At 38.0% G+C, this 18854-nt stretch overlaps 1 protein-coding gene across 2 annotated transcripts in view; it reads left to right on the forward strand.

The window, feature by feature from the left end:
• LOC113043559 (uncharacterized) overlaps positions 1-18854 on the forward strand; it is a 265905-nt gene that overhangs the window by 66072 nt on the left and 180979 nt on the right. For both annotated transcript variants that reach the window (XM_026203012.1, XM_026203013.1), the window contains one exon: positions 5758-5808. The gene's annotated coding sequence lies outside the window, so the exon portion shown is untranslated. The remainder of the gene's footprint in view (positions 1-5757; positions 5809-18854) is intronic.

Consider the following 18854-nt stretch of genomic DNA (forward strand, 5'->3'; position numbering starts at 1 on the left):
GAATGTGTTTTTTGTTTTTGTTTGAGTGTATGTTTTTAGAATGTTTGTGTTTCATAAGAGTTAGCTTTTTGTTTGTTTTTGTGGTTTGGTTTTCTTTCCCTTCTTTTTTTCCCTTTGTTGTTTTTCCTTCTTGTTACTGACTTTGACTACATCTACAAAAATGTTTGGCGAGCATTAAAGGGTTAGTTCACCCAAAAATTAAAATTATGTCATTACATACATACAATACATTTCGAACGAATCATTCGATGTAACCGGTTCTTCTTGAACCAGTTCACCAAATCGAACTGAATCGTTTGAAAAGGTTCGCGTCTCCAATAAGCATTAATCCACAAATGACTTAAGCTGTTAACTGTTTTAACGTGGCTGACGTGGTTAAATCGAATCATTCTTTCGCGAACCGGATATCACTACACGGCAGTGTTGTGAACGCGCTTCAACAGACCTGGAAGAGAAGGCAATGCTGAATAAAGTCATAGTTTTTGCTATTTTTGGACCAAAATGTATTTTCGCTGCTTCAAAAAATTCTAACTGACCCTCTGATGTCACGTGGACTAATTTGATGATGTTTTTCTTACCTTTCTGGACATGGACAGTATACCGTACACACAGTTTCAATGGAGGGACTGAGAGCTCTCGGACTAAATCTAAAATATCTTAAACTGTGTCCCGAAGATAAACGGAGGTCATACGGGTTTGGAACGACATGAGGGTAGGTTATTAATGACATAATTTTCATTTTTCATTGAACTAACCCTTTAAACTCTTATGTATTAAACAATTGATAATAATAATAATTAATAATAATTCCTTACATTTATATAGTGCTTTTCTATTTACTCAAAGCGCTTTACATTGTCAGGGGTATTGCCTCATTCACCACCCGTGTGCACCATCATATACATTATCAGGCACATTATGTGGTTTATATCCTCTAAACTCCCTTTTATGAATCTGTAATTGTGCCATTCACATGGTCTGCTCTTATTTCATTGAATGTAACTAGACTTCTAATACTAGCGAATGAAAGATTAGCTACAATTACTGATTTAATTGTAGGAGTTGATTAATTTACTGTTGGTGTTTTTCTGTTTTAATTAAAGTCTATCTTTTTAAATCTAACAGTCTTTTTACATCACAGACCACTTAAAATCTGTCGTGGACCTCCAGAATTCTGCGGCCCATGAGTTTAAGAACCCGTGAACTAGGTTCATGCTCCTTGTTTCTACAGAAGAATCCATCCAGACTTACAAGCTCCGTCTGGACCAGGCTTTGAGCTCAGTGCTGGAGGCAGTCGACTTACAGCATCGTCCAAACCAGAACCGCTGAACCCTTTCTTGTGACTTTGTGAAGGGTTCATTGGAGGGCAGTCCTGTTTTTATGTGTTATTGTAGGTCTTTCGAAGGTCTCGCTGCTTTTGGCTTCAGTCGATTGAGTTTCAGAAAGGGACACCCTCCGTGGCGGTTCTTTCATTAGTTTCCTTTTCCTCTTTCTGTTTTTAGGCCCGACTGTTTGGCCCTCTACTATTCAGCTATTCGCATACAAAGTATGTTTGGATGGTAAAAGCCAGCAGGAAACAAAACACTTTCACCTTTTCTCAGATATCCTTTCAATGGGCATTTGTCCATACGCTGCAGTGCAAAATCATTTGGCTCGTTGGTTTTTCTTTACGAGTCAGTATTAAAAGCAGCAAGAAAGGGGAGTTTATTGTTTCAGTCTGTTTACTTTGATTATTTATGATTAATTTTGCATGTGTCTTAGTCCGGCCCTCAGGTTTGGAAAGTGTGGTGTCATTCGTGTCTGGATTTTAGCTTGGTCTGTTGGCTTCTTGGAGATATGTCGGGTTTACCGCAGAAAGCTCCACAGTTTTTTTGGGGTGGGGGTAGCTTTTGTCAGTGAGATTAATATGTCATTGGCCAGAGCTGAGTCATGCTGCATGTTTACATTGGAGAAGCTGTTTGGAAGCTGTCAAATTGTCTTAATCGGTATTAGTCTAAGAAATGTTGTTTGACGCAAAAGTGTTTTCTCACAGATGAAGCTCTTTCAGATGTCTACAGTGGTATGAAATAGCAGATGTAGTGTAGTGATTCAGAAAGATGCATATTTGGACGTTATGTGGTTTGATGTGGAGATGTTAGACAAATTGGAAACTAATGGCAGATTAAGGTTTTATTTCCTGTTGGAAATTAGTCATTATTTGGGGTTTTGCATTTGGTGACAGCATTAAATGTCATTCTCTTACAAAATTAGGCATGTCTACCATTTTTTGTTTGGTTTTCTTATTTTTATTTATTTATCCTTGTTTTATGTTGTGGTGTTATGTTAGTGGATTTTAAACAAAGTATATATTATATTTGAGTAACTATATTTACCCTGTAAAAGTATACATTTATATATATATATATATAAACTAATATAAAATTCACTTTTTTTTCACAGTGATATCTGCAAATAAATAGCTGCATGTGTTTCTTTTCCATTTGCAGTTTTTGTAAAAACAAAACAAAAAAAATCCCTAGACCAAAATTTTTTTGTATGAGAAAGTACAGACAGACAGATAGACAGATAGATAGATGGATCAATATAGTGAAATTTATTAAAAATATGCAAATAATTAAGAAAAGACATACACGTTTAAGAGAAAACAAATATATCAAAAAACTAGTATGTGACCCTGGATCACAAAACCTTAAGTGTCAATTTTACGACATCATCTGAAAGCTGAATAAATACGATTTCCATTAATGTATGGTTTATTAGGATCTGACAATATTTGGCCGAGATACAACTATTTGAAAATCAGGAATCTGAGGTAGTAAAAAAAATCTAAATGCTGAGAAAAATCGCCTTTAAAGTTTTCCAAATGTATTCGTAGAAATGCATATCACTAATCAAAAATTAAGTACTGTAGGAAATGTACAAAATATCTTCATGGAACACAATCTTTACTTAATATCCTAAAGATTTTTGGCATAAAATAAAAATCCATAATTTTGACCTATACTATGTTTTTTTTTAAGACTTAAAACTGGTTTTGTGGTCCAGGGTCACATAGTTTTTTCATATATTTATTTTTTTCTCTTAAACATGCCTTTTTAATTATTTGCGTATTTGTAATAAATTTCACTGTCTGTCTGTACTTTCTTATTCTAATAATTTTTGGTCTAGGGATTTTTTTTTAAACTGTAAATGGAAAAGAAACTAGTCAAGTCAAAGTATTTAACATTTTAGGAAATACCAAAGGGCTACCGTTATAATAACAGACTTCAGCTGACCGATAAATTTATAGGTATTAATTTTCGAGCGACTCTGAGAAGAGATTGATTTTTATTCAAACTCTGCACTTAAGATTAAACATGTGACCGTGATTTACAAGGGACATGACTGAAACACAAACCTTTGAGTAACTATAGAGCACAGAGAGGAAAAAGCGGAGGTTGTGTAAACACGGTTCTCACATAGAAAAGGCCATGCTCATTTTGAGCCAGATCCGTCTTAAGCTGCACCACTGCTTTTCTTACTGATGGTCGTCTCCTTTCCAGACGCACAAAATCAAGGGATAAAAGACATAAATGATATGGTTAGTATTTCCAGTTTAAGAGAGTTTGTGCGTATAGAAACAACACAGAGCATTTTATATGTTTGCCTTGTGTGGGTAAAAGTTTTGGTTTAAGGGAAAGTGTCTCCAACATCCAGTATGATGGATTGGTTATCCACTGAATATAAAAAAATAAACGTAGATTTCAGAGTTCTTGTTTTCTTGTTTGTTTTGTCTTGGTTTGGTTTATGCTTTTTTTGTTTGTTTGTGATTTTGATGTGCTTTTTGTTTGCTTTGTCTAGGTTTCGTCTTTTGCTTTTGCTTCGTTTTCGTTCATGACTCACGTGATCTTATCAAACTGCACTGGTTGAACTGGATTACAATGTTATTTGATAAAGTGCCAATAAATTACATTCTGTCTGTGTTTTATTCCGCTTAGCCAACGTTGTAGTTTTCTTAAGTGGGTTATCTGCAGTTTGCACATTGATTAATCTTACTTCTCTACTTTAATACGCTGTCCTAGTTTGATTGATGTACTGCAAACAAAACACCGTACGTTGGCATCTGTAAGCAAACCTGATCTTCAGAATACTGGGCATGTGTATGTTTGGTTCATTATTTCTGCAAGCATTCATATCTTAAAAGGTTCTAGAAATCTGACATGTTCACATGGGCTTGTGAGTGATACCAGACAAGTCAACGGCTCTTCAGATCTTGGCAGAAGTTGAGAGTGGAACCGAGAGTCCTGCCGTAGCCAGCAGGGGCTTAGTGGAGCAAATCTTTCCATTTCTATTATATCTGGAAGTTGTTTTTCCTCTGTTGAGCGCTGAATAATGAAAGTTCGTGACATTACACGTGCCGTGGCATTGGGGGAATACTAAAAGAACGCTGAGGGTCTCTGTGAATGAGAGCGCGACAGGAAAAACAGCCGCAGCAAATGCCGAACCCACGTCCAGTTGGAGTCTCTGTTTTCCCGCCAAAAAAGTGTCTCGGTCTGAAGAGAAGCTGATGCACATACAATCAGCCTTCATGTTCCACTTGTGCTTTCCAAGGGTCATGGCGGCCTGGCTTCCAAGTCCAGCTGAGTGTGTATCAGACGTTTACATAATGAAGAGAGGTCTGGTAAGGTATGCGTGCGTACGTTGTAACAACACAGATTGTGCTATTTGCGGTGTCCTCATGCGTAACTCTTTTACGTGGCAGGTTCATAACTGAAACTGATCGCTGTGCTTTATTCACCCAAACCTGTGGACGACGCCAAGTACGCACAATGGAGTAACCTTCTAATGCACTGCCATACACTAATTAGTAATAACAGTGAGACATTGATGGATGTGTGTAGACTGTGTCAGCAGGTGTTTCTGTGGGAGTCCAGCACATATAGTTGATAAAAGACAATGAAGTGGTTTTGAAGTGCTATACTGAAGAGTTCAAGTTTTCAAATGTAAAATTTTAAATCCGAGAAACCGTTTTGGGGTCATGAATGAATCACTGTTTTTGAGCTAAGTGAACAGATCTTTTTAAGTGAAAATATTTTTTGGTTTAAATTGATCTTTTTGGGGAAGATATCTCGTAAGTCAACAGAGATTGTAATGTATCTTGTAAGTGAGCAGATATTGTAATTATATTTTGTAATTGACTGGATCTTGGAGGTGAACTTATCTTGTAACTGAATGGATTCCTTAACAAGTCTGTGTTTTGAATCTGAATGAAGCATCTTGCCTAAGAATGATCAAGACATAGTAGGGCAATAATGAACTGAATGAACAAGGCCTATTTTTTTGTGAATTGACCATTGACATGTTGTTCAGTCATTTCAACATGACAGTTTCATTCAGTAGGCTCAGTAAGTTGGAGGGCAAGAGTTATTTCAATTTGATATTATTGAAACTCTTAATTAACTTAAAGTATTAGATCACTCCCAGAATAAAAATAACCTGATAATTTACACACCCCCAAGTCATCCAAAGTCCAGTAGTAGCAGATAAAATAAAATAAAAAACATGCTTTTTGTCATTTGTGGTGAAAATGATGCAAATGCTGATGGCTGATGTCTGTTCAAACCAAGTACAATGCAAATAAACATCAACAAATAATGAAATATCACACTATGATATTTTTGTACTTGGTATAGAGATGTTGTGATTCATTTGACAGTGTTTGCATGTTGCAGTTTAAGTTATTAATGCATCACTGACCTTGTTTTGTTCTATCTCCAGATTTTTGGGGTTTCCTGGTGTTGTGTCCACAAAGAAAAAATACATCATTAGGTAGGCTGTTCTTTCTTTGTTTCTTTTTTTTGTTGTTGACCTTTTTAAAAGCACTTTTTTAGGTCAATGATGCATCATTGACCTTCAAAATCACTACATGGTCACTTTATTAGGTACACCTGTTCAATAGCTTGGTAACACAAATTGCTAATCTGCCAATCAAATGGCACCCAATCAATGCATTTAGGCGTCTAGATGTGGTGAAGACGACTTGCTGAAGTTCAAGCCGAGCATCAGAACGGGGAAGAAAGGGGATTTGAGTGACTTTGAACGTGGAATGGTTGTTGGTTGTTAAAGACTGGTCTTTAGTCTTTAAAAAACTGCTGATCTACTGGAATTTTCACACACAGCCATCTCTAGGGTTTACAGAGAATGGTCCGAAAAAGATAAAATATCCTGTGAGCAGCAGTTGTGTGGAGGAAAATGCCTTGTTGATGTCAGAAGTCAGAGGAGAATGGGCAGACTGGTTAGAGATGATAGAAAGGCAACAGTAACTTAAATAATCATTCGTTACAACCAAGTTATGCAGAATACCATCTCTTAACACACAACACGTCGAGCCCTGAAGCTGATGAGCTACAGCAGCAGAAGAACACACCGGGTGCCGCTCATGTCAGCTAAGAACAGGAAACAGAGGATATAAATCACACAGGCTCACCACAATTGGACAATAGAAGACTGGAAAAATGTTTCCTGGTCTGATGAGTCTTGATTTCTGCTGTGACAGTCAGATGGTAGGGTCAGAATTTGGCGTGAAGAACATGAAAGCATGGATCCATCCTGCCTTGTCTCAACGGTTCAGGCTGCTGCTGGTGGTGTAATGGTGTGGGGGATATTTTCTTGGAACGCTTTGGGCCCCTTAGTACCAATTGAGCATTGTTTAAATGCCACAGCCTACCTGAGTATTGTTGCTGACCATGTCCATCCCTTTATGACTACAGTGTACCCATCTGTTTGCTACTTCCAGCAGGATAATGCACCATATCACAAAGCTCAAATCATCACAGACTGGTTTCTTAAACATGACAATGAGTTCCCTGTACTTAAATGGCCTCCACAGTCACCAGATCTCAATCCAGTAGAGCAGCTTTGGGATGTGGTGGAACGGGAGATTCGCATCATAGATGTGCAGCCGACAAATCTTAAAAAAATAAATACAAATATATATCTTTTTGAATCAATGCTCTTTGATTCCAGAAATAAACCTTTTGGTTTTATTAAATTTAAAATCTCTGCAGTATATATCTTTGTGTACTTGTGTGGTGCCTACATTTTCAATATAAATATTTTCTTATTTTGTCTTATTTCTGTATTTTTTTTTTTTTTTTTTTTTAGCAGTATGATATGGAGTAATAAAAAAAAAGCTACACAATTAAGAAGAATAAATTGGTTAAAAGGAAACAAAAGTTGCATTCTGATCATTCCTGCTCGTTCTTTAAGACCACTGACTTTCAGACTCTCACATGCTTTTTCACTTTGCCCATATAAGTTTGAGCTAATTTCCTGAGCCCCTCAGCTGCTTGTAATGCTGATTGGCAAATGTGTTCCAGAGCGGTTGGCGTCATCTTCAGTAAAGCCTCAGTGCTGATGATGTAAAGATTTGGCTGTAAGCTGCTATAAGCTTATGAGCCAGTCAGTCCCAATCAATTTACTCTCCTCTTAGTCCAGTTATAGCTCCACACACATGGAGGTCACAATGACGTAATGCTGGCGGTTATGGTCTGGGGCGCACAAAGAGAACTTCTCCATTTGGATGCTTGCACATTGTTTTGGCGGTAGTGTGACACTGGGGTCACTGAGAGCTCATGGTTTAGGAAGGAGTTGCCTAAGTTAATGGGACGTGTAGTTTAAGGACATAGTAGTTAGACTGATTACAGAAGAAAAGAGAAAGAGAAGTAAATAATGTGTCTTAGGAGCATTACACCACTCTCTCTCTCTCTCTCTCTCTCTCTCTCTCTCTCTCTCTCTATATATATATATATATATATATATATATATACACATACTAGAGCTGGGCAAGTTAACGCATTATTATTGCGTTAACACATTAATTGATTAACACCGACAATTATTTTATTGTGCATTAACACAGTTTTTCATTACTATGAAAGTCCATTGCTCACTGGCTCAAAATACACGGGTCACAGGAGGGGATGCTCCCGTTCAAATTATTTAGGCCAGTGGTTTTCAACCTGTGGGCCGCGGCCCACTAGTGGGTCGCAGTGGTATTGCAAGTGGGCCGCCAATTACTATTAAAGAAATTATAATATTGTTAATATTTGTAAAAATGTCTAAGTCATAACATAATAACATCATTTAATATATATAATTAAATAACAAAAAAAAAAAATATTAAACTGTTACTATGCTTCCACTATTCGAGCTCGCTGATTGGTTTGAGAATAAACCACCAATTTATCTTAAATAGTTTTGCTGCATATGCCACAGGACAACAAATTCAAACAACTAACAGGTTCAACATAAATGGCTCTCAACGTGATCCCTCCTGACTACTTGCTCCGCTGACTGTCTACCCGCTGCTGAGCTCTGCCTGGATCTGGTTTTCCCCTTTTGCTGAGTTATTTTCTATTCATTGCTAGTTCTTTCTAGGTCTGTGCAATTAATCGAAATCATCATAAAAACACGATTTGAGCGTGCACGCTTTATAGCACGATTTTCCGCGACCCTGACCCCCTGCAGTATGCTATCCGAATGCAATGCTCCTAGCGCGAGAACAGAACAGACTGGGCTTACGCCTAACTCCAGGTTCACACAGTCTGTGATGCGTTTTTTTCCGAGCCCATGTTAACAAATCAGAGCGTTCACACTGCACGCGGTAAAAGGCTAGAAATAAAAATGTGCGAAAATAATTAATATATAGCACATTAGCATAGAGAGTGAGTGCACAGGACGCAGTTTAAGTGAGAGGAGACATGTTTTAAGTGTGCACACTCGCGCGAGAGCAGCGTGTATGTGAAGCAGGCACACCTGGTTATGTGACAGAGCAAAGGAAATGCGCGTGCGAACAGAGAGATTTGTGCATTATGTTAATGTGCTTTTGCGTTACAATAATGCGCTCTCTCTGCAGCTTCTGCACCGCTTACACATCCTGTATACACACTGCAAACAGAGTATGTGTGCATGTGTGAGCCTGTATAATGTATAACAAATCTATTTCAAGACCTGAGGCACCGCTACAATTAATGAGCTCTATGAACAATGCATGGCAAAAAAGAAAAAAAAAAGTCCCTGGATTTATTTATATTTTTTTTTGTCGTAAGTCTATAAGTTGTTACACCTTTACTATAGTGATTATTTTGACTTGTGTCTGTTCCAGAGAAGTAACAACTTTCAATAAAGCTCTAATTGGTTTTCTTTTGGAAATATGTTTGTATATGACTGTAAAGCATATCTGTGTGTCAAAATCTTGATTAAAATCAATCACATTTTTTATTATTTTTGTGTCCATATCGCAAAGCCCTAGTTCATTCGATAAATACAGTTAACAGTCTAGCTTCTGAGTACTGAGTACGGCGTCTGCACTCGCTCCCCTCTTTGGTTTGGGGCGTGTGGGGCTGTGGCTTCTTCCAGTGGCAGCATCCATCTTGCTTGCACGGGGAAGAGACCTGTCTCCCAAAGAGAGGCATGCTTGGTATTTAAACAGCAACGCTGATGAGGCTCCAATTGCTGCCAGCCTTGGCTCTTCCAGCGTCCCTCTTCTCTCCCACCCCTGTTGGGAGCCTGGTGAAGGGCGGTGATTAAAGGACAGGGTGATGATGATAATTAGGGGGGAGGCAGCCGACTCACAACCCCGCCCCCCTCAAGCAACATCCCTTTTTGAGGGAAATGTGCTGAAAGAAAAAAAAAGTGATCTGTTCAGGCCAGGGAAATTCAAGAGAGACAGACTGATGTACAAAAATAAACCACCTGATAGCAGATGAGACATCTAAAAAATAAAAACATACTGGATGAGCCTCAGGTTAAACACTAAAAGGTGTAGGGAAGATACTATGAGTGAAACTCACAAATAAACATCTGTTTGGGATTTCCTAGTAAAGTCAAGGAAAATATGTGATGTTTATGTGATTTAAAGGGATACTCCACCCCAAAATGAAAATTTTGTCATTAATTAATCCCTTACCTCCATGTTGTTCCAAATCCGTAAAATCTTAATTCGTTTTTGGAACACAATTTCAGATTTTTTGGATGAATACCGGGAGGCTTGTCACTGTCCCATAGACTGCCAATTAAGTTACACTGTCAAGGTCCAGAAAAGTATGAAAAACATCAACAGAATAGTCCATCTGCCATCAGTAGTTCAACCGTAACGTTCTGATGCGACAAGAATACTTTTTGTATGCGAATAAAACAAAAATAACAACTTTATTTCATAAATTCCTTTGTCAACAGTTTCCTCTGTGTCTCTCTACATCACTCAAACTGCCTAAATAAGTAAACAAAAAACACTGCATGTTTTTCATTCACTAAAAGATCCAGCCAATTTATCACAAATTCATTTCTTTTGACAATTGGACTTGTTGTGCTGTGACTGATTCAGTAAAAAGAACCAGGATCAAAAGATTCACTTGTTTGACAAGTGAACTTCACTGGTCACACCATATGTTTTTGATTCACTAAAAACAGAACCAGCTCATACGATTCATTCATTCAGCACAATCAGACAATAGTGGTTACACTATCTTTTTGATAGACTAAAAAGATCTGGCTCATAAATTAATTTTGAAAAAGAACCAGAGCTCACTTCCCATTCCTGACTCGAAGTCAAGAACGTTTAGTGACCTTGGCAGAAGGCTACTGAGAATTGGTGCGGCTTGAGATTCACCCTGATTGTCTCAGTATCTGCAGTTTTTATGTTCTAATCCCGGACCAACTACACAGTCAAGTGGAGAAATGCGTGAAAGAGCAACAAATTTAAAGTGTAAGTAGTGAAGGATGTGTCCTAAGCTCGGGACTGAAGAGCATGTCTGTCTGATTGCTCTTTCCAGGCTGGAAGCTCAGGATTTGTGTGGAAACTGGGAGAGCATCCATTATGCAGATCCGCATGATCCTGCCAGAGCAATCAGGTATCGGAGCTCGCACCAAAGTGCTACATTCCCCCCACATGCTCAACAGGAGGGGGTTTGCATGGATTCGGCCTGCTCTTTGAGCCAGAATTCTGAAAAATCAAGGGAAATAAGTCCCCTTGTTTTCAGGAGCATTTGCCAGATATTGCATTTCGGTAAGAGCTTGCGGGGAAAGTAAAGCCATATGAAGCAAATCCCATTAGCTTCTACCAATATCCACTCCAGGGATGGACATAATACGGATGCATACCGATACAAATAAATGTTTCTGATATTTTTGAAACCTCAAATTTCTCACACAGGCAAATGCAGCTCCTCCTTTCCAGCACTGAAATCCCAGCTCATTTTCTTCAATATCGAGTGATGTGGTCTTTTCAGAAACAATGATTGTGTTGAAAGAATGCAAATTGTGCAAGACTTGCTTTTGTCATTTCATGGCTGAAGACAAGGAAATAACTTGGATATCTAGATAAAGTTTTTTTTCTTCTAAATTTCTAGTGTTTATTCCCAAATTGCTAGTTTATATTCCCAGTAATTTTTTCCCTTTCTCATTTATATGTATTATTTTTCTTTATTTGCTTTATTTCCCCACTGCGTCGTGTCAGACGTAATTTTGATCACTTTAAAAATGCTTAACACGTGTTCACATTACAGTGCATTTTAAGATTTTTCAGACTGAAGACCGTTTAACTTTTGCATTACAAATGTTATTTGTCCACCTCTACATCATCATCCACCTAGATGATGCGACAGCAGCCATATTAGGCCAGAACACCCACAACACACCAGCCTATTGGTGGAGAGGATACAGAGTGATGAAGTAAAGTGACTTACAGCCAAGTATGGTGACCCATACTCAGAATTTGTGCTCTGCATTTAACCCTTCCAAAGTGCACACACACACTGTGAACACACACACACACCTGGAGCAGTGGGCAGCCATATATGCTTGTGTAGTTACACCCCAATATATATGTGTGTACATACATTTATGCATTTATTTATAATATATTTTGATTAGAATTATTGTAACATATTACTTACATTTGACCTATGATTATAATATAAATAATGGTAATAATAAATAAAAAATGTAAACATAATAACATAAAGCTGTATTTTAAAATAAGTAGGGAATAATTGAGGGCTATTGTATAATGAGATATATATATATATATTTTAAAACAGCACAATATTTTTTTCTTTCTAAATTTAACTTTATTTACATTTTATTTCTACTTGCATTAACTTTGGGTAACTCCTGAATGACATTCTGCTGTAGGTAGACTGCTATTGTCTAACCATTTTTTGACTTTTGCATTCCTCTTACAGTTCTCCTCCCTGAATATCATTACATTATAGTTTGAATCTCAGATGAGAGTTAAATCAACAAGCCACATTAAGTCCATTTAGCCAAGCTCTTTGAGTTATATGTTCAACATTGGCCTTTTCTGGAAGACTGTTTTGTGTCGACTGCGCAGACAGGAAAACACCCCCAGCTTTGGCATAACCGGTAGCAGAGCTGGTAAAAGCATTTAGGCTTTATGGCTTCATTGTTTGTGTTTCCAGAAGAAAGAAGAGCCTCCTTAGTGGTCAGCCACAGCGCTGGACATTGAGGGTTTTAGCTAGACTATTGTGAACTGCTGTACTCGTTTTAACCCGTTCTCCCAAATGGCCCTCGCCCAGCTTCTGTGGAGGCTTATTTCATCTGATTCCTGTGTAGAAACAGCTCTTGGACATCCCTGTGGTGACTTGATATATCTGTTAAACTTCGGTTCCTGCTGGGTAATGTGTATGTACATCTGTTTATAGTGCATTTGCCCTACTTGACGGGTGTTTTGAACTCGTTTATTAGCTTGCTAGTTGCCACATTGATGTATCGAATCTGATATTTTAATCATTTCTTGACTCATGGTTCCTCGATTACTGGCCAGTAGTCTAGACATTTACATAAGAGATATTAGCTGTGTCCCAAAACCTATACTGAACAAAATTATAAACGCAACACTTTTGATTTTGCCCAGATTTTTCATGAGCTGAACTCAAAGATCCAAGACTTTTTCTATGTACACAAAAGGCATATTTCTCTCAAATATTGTTCACAAATCTGTCTAAATCTGTGTTAGTGAGCACTTCTCCTTTGCCGAGATAATCCATCCACCTTACAGGTTAGACATATCAAGATGCTGATTAGACAGCATGATTATCGCACAAGTGTGCCTTAGGCTGGCCACAATAAAAAGCCACTCACTCATGCTGCAGAAATGTAAATTTAAATCTGACAATTCAGACTTTTTTTCTTGCATTTCTAAGAAAGATTTAGAATTGTGAGATTAAAAAGTCGCAGTTACCTTGTTAACAGTATTGTTGTTGTTAGCTTAGCACCATGCTAATGTTAAACTCTGTTCGAATGAACTGTGTGTTAGTCTCCATGTCAGTGAGCTCTATATGTGTGGCACATGGAGTTGCGGCCTATTGAGCATTCAAATCAGTCAGAGATTTCATTTCATGTTAATCAATTACAGTTTGTCCTTTTATATGCTTTCTACATTCTACATACTCCAAGTAGCAAACAGAGACGTAGCTTGTTCCACACATGCTTTTTGAAAACTTTCTTCATAGTAGCCTCTTTCCAGACTACACTGTGTCTTTTAAGAGCAGATACAGTGGTTTTTACTTCAATTTACGTTCTTCTACTGTGAAAGGCACCAGACGTGGAAAAAGTCCAGTTATGCTTTTATGAGCACTTTAAAAACTACACTGGTAAAATATCTACTGTAATATGATGAAATATTTAATCGAAATAGTTTTTCTTTAAAATACCCATTTCTGAATGGCCATCAATTAGAAAAGATCCTTTTTTGTCACCAGATGGTGTGGCTGCAACATCTACCGGATAGCACAGGCTATTGGGACCATGATAACTATGAAAAGATTTACCTCTTGCCCCATTTCAGCCCCTTCTCCTCCAAACAATGGTTTCATTCTGGTATGCGCTCCCCAGTAAGTTCCCAAAGGATAACATCAAATCCCATTTCACTCAGAAATATGTCCAATTACGGATGTCAAACGGGTTGCTGATATTTTTTAATCTGAGTTGAGTTTTATGGTCTTGCATTGTAGATGTTTTTACCGCCTATGCTTATTCTAGAAGTGCTTAAAAGGGTCACTAAGTGCGCACCGCATCAACGGTGGCTCATGTTGACACAAAGCTGGGCCTGTTTCAACAAGTCATACGATATTCTAAGTAGATTTACAATGGGTAAACAAACACATTTGCAGAAACTGTGCTGTATAGACATGAACATTAATTTTTTAGCAATACTCAATTCCCTTAGCCCAAAACTGAAAATACAAGCTGTGCGGTGGGAACTCTCTGGTGTGTTTGTCTGCAGACTGACATATGGGGCACATGTACATCTATTAGCAACTTGGGGGCAATTGCGGCCCGCTCGAGTTTGAGTAACAGATGCAGGCTGCTTGGATTGTGTGTGACGGTTGTTGAGGGCTGTAAGCTGTGTGTGCATTGTGTAAAGTTGCCTGGGATTATCACAGTGCTGGAAGGTGCGATGTTGTTGAATATGCCCTAATGGCCCATGACTTCGGTTTGGGTCAAAACCTGATACGTCCAAACGAAAAATCTAGAAACACCACAGGCCAGTAAGTGGAAAAGACAAAAAATGCAAAGGGAACTCTGGCAAATGTCATAGGCACTGGAAAAAAGAACGTCCTCATTGCTATAGTCCAAGTCTTGATTCATCAGCAGAGAACTAGTTTTTCGTCTTGTATATTATGCGGTTGCGTTAAATGACATCAGCGCTCAATGTGCAGAGCAGTCAGCTTCATTGAGCTGCTCTGTAATGTAATGTATTGTCTGTTTGTTCAGCTGCTTCGCATGTGTCTTTTTGGATGGTCGCTACTGGAGCAAATTGGGTTTAATGTATGCTCAAAGCTTCTGGAAAACTGCATCTCGGATTAAACTTCTTCAAATGAGGATTACACAGTTTTAATAGATGACAGTCAGGGGTTTTATGTATCAACTGATTTATTAAAGTTGAAAGGTAAAAAAAATTCACCACTAGTGGCACTAAATGCAATTGCAGAAATGATGAATACTTATAGTTGTCAACCAGCCTATGATGGTTGGCTGGTTTTTGCTGGTTTTAAGATGGACACAAGGGATGTACATTTTTTATAATTTCCAGGATTGATCATCGTTTAAATTAACAATCAATTAATCGATTAATCGTTAACCTTAATGAAATAAATGCATGTATTTCAGCGGCAAGCAGTCACTGGCATGACAAGATGTGCAAAAGCTACTCTCAAAAGCTTTCTCACCTGAAATAAAGGGGTTTTAGTCTGGATAAAATCCTAGTAGCAGTATTACAAAATGACTAGATGTGATTATTATGATCATTTGATAAAATTAAGAGAGCGCGTTGTACGTTTGAGACCATTTTACCTTGACGGTTTCCTATCCTGTCACGGAGACCACTGAACGTGTCTCTTAAAATGGTTTTGTGGTGCTAGTTGTTGTATTTTAAAACACATTGCAAAGTTTTCAACTGACATTATGGCATTTAAAATAAAATTATCCCAAACGTAACCGGACATTTCCGGAAATGTCAGATTTTTGCATTCCGGTAGGCCTATTTGTGTTTAAAAAATACGGCATTTACAGTGCATTAGATCGTAAAAGTGCATGCGTGCGTGCACACAAAGACGAAGCGAATGCGGGTTTGGCTAGATGTATTTGGAGGTTATTGTTTATTGTCTTATTTGGCACAAATCCAAATGTTTCCATATTTGCAATGTATTTGAATGTTAAACTACTAAAAACCAGATTCCAAAATTGTTGGGACAAACTCTTTAGGTCAAAAAAGAAGCCATATCTAAACATGATCCAGAAGCGCATGCGTTTTCTATGGGCCAAGGCTCATTTAAAATGGACTGTGGCAAAGTGGAAAACTGTTCTGTGGTCAGACGAATCAAAATTTGAAGTTCTTTTTGGAAAACTGGGATGCCATGTCATCCGGACTAAAGAGGACAAGGACAACCCAAGTTGTTATCAGTGGTTAGTTCAGAAGACTGCGTTTCTGATAGTATGGGGTTGCATCTGGAAAGGCACCGTCAATGCTGAAAGGTATATCCAAGTTCTAGAACAACATATGCTCCCATCCAGACGTCGTCTCTTTCAGGGAACACCTTGCATTTTCCAACATGACAATGCCAGACCACATACTGCATCAATTACAACATCATGGCTGTGTAGAAAAAGGAAAATGGTGTGCTCCACGGTTGAGATTTCGGGGCTTTAAGTAAATATGAAAAGACGATCGGTTCATGTGTTTGAACTGAGCGCTCCAGTGACAAGTTTTATTTATATGGACTGTGTTTAATTGTATCGTGGTTTAAGAGTGAATGGGTGAACTGTTTTTGGACATCTTATAGTTCACAGTTTGGTTGGACCCATGCATTGTATTAGCATGTTCAGTTCAGGGGTCTCTAGCTGTGACATGGGTGGTTTCAGAAGAAATACTGTGTGTGTAAAATGTAAAGAGAGTTAAGCAGAACACGAGCCAAGAGCAGTAAAGCTGTTGTATATCTGGCAGGCACTGCCTTTACTCTCTCTCTTCCTCTCCTCAAGAAGTCTTTCTAACAGCATAATGGTCACATAGCATCCATAACAGACACACCATAGATTAATCACCAGATATGCAGTGTTCAAAATTTAGAGATTGGTTTTTACCAGATGGCTAAATTTTATTATCAGTTGTGCTATTAGGAGTTTTCCTAGTCAGCAATATCTGGGAGGGCATATTGCAATTCATTAAGTATATGGAAATGTATTACTTGCTAATTCTCTCATAGGGGATGGGTACTAGTAATTAATAAACAGGCAACATCAACCTTGAGGTAATATCGTTGAATGTTCAAACTGCTTTTACAGGTTTATTGAGCAAACGTGCTGCAGGGGCATTATGGAAATCCGTGCCTCAGTTGATATTGCTGTTATTGTTAACTCACACAAATGGATGACTGGAATTTTGTGATTGGGATTTGGCAAGCTGCGTACTTATGTCCACAGTTCAAGCCATTAGCTAACATAGTTGGCCTGTTTGATTGGAAGTGTGTAATATAGCCTAATCTGTCTTACTTTTCTGAAGTTTGGATCTGTTAAGATTGTATATATTTTTTTAAAGAATTATATTATGCTCAAGAAAGGCTGCATTTATTTAAATTCAATATAAAGTAAAAAGTGCTGTTTTAAAATTTTATCACAGTTTAAATGTAGTGTAACATGATGTAGGCTATTCCTGGAATGGCAAAGCTTTATATAAAAATTGCATTCTAGGGGTTAAAATATGTGTTTTTTTGGCAAGGATCTCCTGGTAAAATTTGCATTGCAGGGGCTAAATGTCAAGTTATTGGCATTGTTTGAGAAAACAACTCATGGCATATTTCCATCTTTTCCATATTTCTATGCTTTTGTATTTGTAACATGAGTAAATATTTATTTTATAAATTTATTTGTTTGGTGTTTTTGTATTTAGGTTGATTTTTTTTATGCATTTACTGTATTATGCTGATTTTCGGGCTTATTTAAATGTATTTATTTATTTTATTCTCTTGTTTATTCATATAAAATTAAATGGAGTGCCCATGAAATCTTCAGGCAATTCTAATATGTGTAATCTGCAATATTCTCAATAAAGAATCCCTGTGGTACATGAGAAAGCAGAAGTCTCTTGGGACATAAAAGGATGCGGAGATGCTTCACAAACTACCCACATCGTAAACTTAAAGATATTTGTCAACAGGAAAGTGTGGGATGGAGTTTCCCACAAAATTTCTGAAGATTGTGTCCCACTAAATTTATGAAAATTGTGTTAAAAATAAGATTTTTTCCTGATCTGTGACATTGTAAACATTGTGTTTTACTCTGGTTCTTGTTCTCTTCCATTTGGTTTCCCCCACCCTGATCCACCAGTTGCTCCAGCTGAAGTTGCAGCTGGTGTCCATATCTGCTCAGCTCTTCCCAAGAGCCGACAGCCACACCTTGCCATGATTCACATCTTCAGGGAAGCAATTCCCTCAGCAGCTCGCGCATCTCTGGACGTTGTGCTTTGATGAGGTTTTAACTCGCAGGAGTCTCCAACGTCCCATTAATGATGAATCACAACAAACTCCAGCGTTAAAACAAACACATCCAGATGCTTCACTTCACCTGCCGTACTGCGATAAAGATGATCAAGAACCTTCACAGAAGTCCTGCTCCTCGTGTTTTCAAACCTCCCAGAGGTGTGAATGGAGCTATGAATGCGTCATCTGAAATAATCCATCACTTCTTAGCCTGCAGCCATTACTGGTTAATATCCTACAAGGGGATGTCAGATGAAAAACAACACTTTGGAGACGAGCACTTACTTACGTCGGGAGATGGTGCTCGTTTAGCACATATCTCTGGAATGGGGTTTTATGTAGAACATATGGAGCTATTGAAGTGAGGAATATTTCTGATATGACCGCTGTTATTTGTAGAGGAGAATGTCGTTTTTTTTCCATTACCCTTCTGGTGCATAACGGTGCCCTTTTGTGGTTTCGATACAGCTCTAAACCTACAACTGCATTTATTAATAGAGCTCTGGGGATATGGAAAACTTGTCATAATTTATGCAGAATTTGCTACTATACAAGAACCGCTGACATGTAGTGACATCAGATCTGTTGGGCCAGTGTTTTGGTATACGATATGACTGACTCACCTTAGGACATCAATTTGAGGTAGAAGAAGCAAACCGAAATCTCCGCAGTGGAGTCATGTTAATACTATGGAGTATTTGGAAGCGTCTCTGGAATTAAGTGTGTTGTGGGATATTCGGGGAGTACTGTGGGAAGAGAACATATTATTGAGGCATATTACGCAAGGGGAAAATTGGGAGATTGTTTGCATAAAAA

This window comes from Carassius auratus, chromosome 25, assembly GCF_003368295.1.
Source record: "Carassius auratus strain Wakin chromosome 25, ASM336829v1, whole genome shotgun sequence".
Lineage (NCBI taxonomy): Eukaryota > Metazoa > Chordata > Actinopteri > Cypriniformes > Cyprinidae > Carassius > Carassius auratus.